The 2,726-nt window shown below is 45.4% G+C and overlaps 1 protein-coding gene across 2 annotated transcripts in view; it reads left to right on the top strand.

Moving 5' to 3' along the window:
* The window catches only part of LOC105530505 (chromosome unknown open reading frame, human C20orf196), a 163,629-nt gene that overhangs the window by 147,206 nt on the left and 13,697 nt on the right, over positions 1 to 2,726 (top strand). The window lies entirely within an intron of this gene.

The following is a 2,726-nucleotide window of genomic DNA, read 5'->3' as shown; positions in this document are numbered from 1 at the left end:
GGTCTGGCTCTGTCGCCCAGTCTGTATTGCAATGCGTGATCTCAGCTCACTGCAACCTCTGCCTCCCGGGTTCAAGCGATTCTCCTGCCTCAGCTTCCCAAGAAACTGAGATTACAGGCATATTCCAACACACCCGGCTAATTTTTGTATTTTTAGTAGAGACGGGGTTTCACCATGTTGGTCAGGCTTGTGTCAAACTGCTGAATTCCAGGGATCTGCCCACCTCGGCCTCCCAAAGTGTGGGGATTACAGGCACAAGTCACCGTGCCCGGCCTTATATTTTTTGGTATTTTTTTGATAGAGACAGGGTTTTACCATGTTGCCCAAGCTGGTCTCAAACTCCTGAGCTCAAGTGATTGTCCACCTTGGCCTCCCAAAGTTCTGGGATTACGGGTGTGAGCCACCGTGCCCAGCCTCCACTTCTGCTATGATAAAATTGCGTTCCTTGGTAGAAGCATTCCTCCTTAAGTTACTAAGGCTTCTAAACTAACAGAACACAGAAACCCAAGAGAGGCAATCAAGCTATGAGTGGGACTCTAGATATTAGCTTTGTGAGAAATGTAAGGCAGGGAAGGGAGATCGCGATAGCCAAGACTCAGGGGAGTGGGAGAAAGGTAATTTTTAAAAATTGTGATGAAATGCACATAACGTGAAGTCTTAATCATTTTGAAGCACATAGTTCTGTAGTACTAAGTTCATTTGTATTGTTGTCAGCCAGTCTCCAGAACTCATCATGTAAAACTGAAACTCTATACCCATTAAACACCAAATCTGCATTTTCACCTTTTCCCCTCTCCCCAGCTTCTGGTAACCACCATTTTGCTTTCTGTCTCTATGACTTTTTTTTTTTTTTTTAAGAGACAGGTCTTGTGCAGCCACCCAGGCTGGAGTCCAGTGGCAGTGGCGTGATCACAGTCCATTGCTGCCTTGATTTCCTGGACTCAAGTGATCCTCCCAGCTCAGCCTCCCAAGTAGCTAGGACTACAGGCATTCACCACCATGGCGGCTAAATTTTTTATTTTTTTTGTAGAGGCAGGATCTTGCTATGTTGCCCAGGTTGGCCTCAAACTCCTGGCTTCAAGTAATCCTCCTGCCTTGGCCTTCTAAAGTGCTGGGATTACAGGTGTGAGCCACAGCACCCAACCCTGTCTCTATGAATCTGACCACTTTAGGTATCTCATCTAAGTGGAATCATACAGTATTTTCCTATTGTGACTGACTTATTTCACTTAGCATAATGTCCTCAGGGTTCATTCATGTTGTAGCATGTGTCAGAGTATCCTTTCTTTTTAAGGCTGAATAATACTTCATTGTGTGCACATACCTACACATTTTATTTTATTTTTGAGACAGAGTCTTGCTCTGTCACCTAGGCTGGAGTACAGGGGGATGATCTTGGCTCACAGCAACCTCCACCTCCACATTCAAGAGATTCTTGTGCCTCAGCCACCTGAGTAACTGGGACTACAGGTGCATGTCACCACGCCTGGCTAATTTTTATATTTTTAGTAGATACAGGGTTTCACCATGTTGCCCAGGCTGGTCTTGAACTCCTGGGCTCAAGAGATCCACTTTCCTTGGCCCCTCAAAGTGCTGAGATTATAGACATGAGCCACCGCACCTGGCCTGCCAACCGCATTTATCCATTTATCTGTTGATAGCTGGGTTGCTTCTAACTCTTGGCTAGTGTGAATATGAGAAATGCAATTTGAAACAGTGTGCCCAGGAAAGGTATGGTAGACTGAATTATTGTTCACCAATATTCTCTGCCTCTCCCTACAGGATAATCTTTCATCCTCATCCTTTTGAAATCAGGCTTGGCCATATGACTTCACGTTAGCCAGTGAAATATGAACAGAAGTAATAGAGCTTTCCCAGTCACTGCTGGCTTCCCCATACTCTTTCCTCTGCTACAGTCACTAGGCAATGTTGAGATAGTAGCTGCTCTGTTGGTCTGGGTTCTGGAGTGAGGGTGAGGATGAACAGATCTACTTATATATGTGTATACTTGTAGTATGACACAGATCTCTGGGTATTGAGAAGTAACCCTTTGCTGTTTAATGCCCTTGAGATTTGGGGCTTACTTGTTAGGCAGCATAACCTGGCCCATTCTGACTGAGAAGCCCTCACTGAGAAAGTAACATCTGAGCAGAGACCTAGAGGAGGTGATATGTGGAGCAAGCATGTTCGATGGCAGAGCAACAGCAAGTGCAAAGATTCTAAAGAGAAGTTTGTTTCAAGGCTCAGGAAAGAAGCCAGATTTATGAAGGAGGCAGTGAAACAGACAGAGTGGTAGGTGCTAGTCAGACTTTCATGCAGCCCTTAGGGCTGGGCTGGAGGTGGGACTGAATTTTGTTCACCCAATGATTCTGTTCCCTCCTCCTCTCCTCCATGGAGAGTGAAATGGGTGGCTGTAGTGAGGGGGTAGAAGAAGGAATGAAGGAGAAAAAAGTGAGGTGTGGAGCAGGAAGATGCAGCCTAGCCCAGATCCATGGCCCGTGGCCCCTCGTATACTTAAAATGGTAGTGTCACCCGTGAAGCCACCTTATCCAGGGCATGGTGAGGCTTCTGAAGTCTGACTTCTGTCATAAGATGAATAGTGCATCAAGAGTTGCTGATAAGTGATCATTGATGACCAGGACATCCCCCGCTACTTCCTGTTCACCTTGTTCTTTTCAAATGCCTGGGACTTTAAAGAAAATTTTTCTTTTAATTTTATTTTTTAA

Source organism: Mandrillus leucophaeus, unplaced genomic scaffold (assembly GCF_000951045.1).
Source record: "Mandrillus leucophaeus isolate KB7577 unplaced genomic scaffold, Mleu.le_1.0 Scaffold828, whole genome shotgun sequence".
In the NCBI taxonomy this organism is placed as follows: domain Eukaryota; kingdom Metazoa; phylum Chordata; class Mammalia; order Primates; family Cercopithecidae; genus Mandrillus; species Mandrillus leucophaeus.
This window is presented reverse-complemented; position numbering and strand designations above follow the sequence as displayed.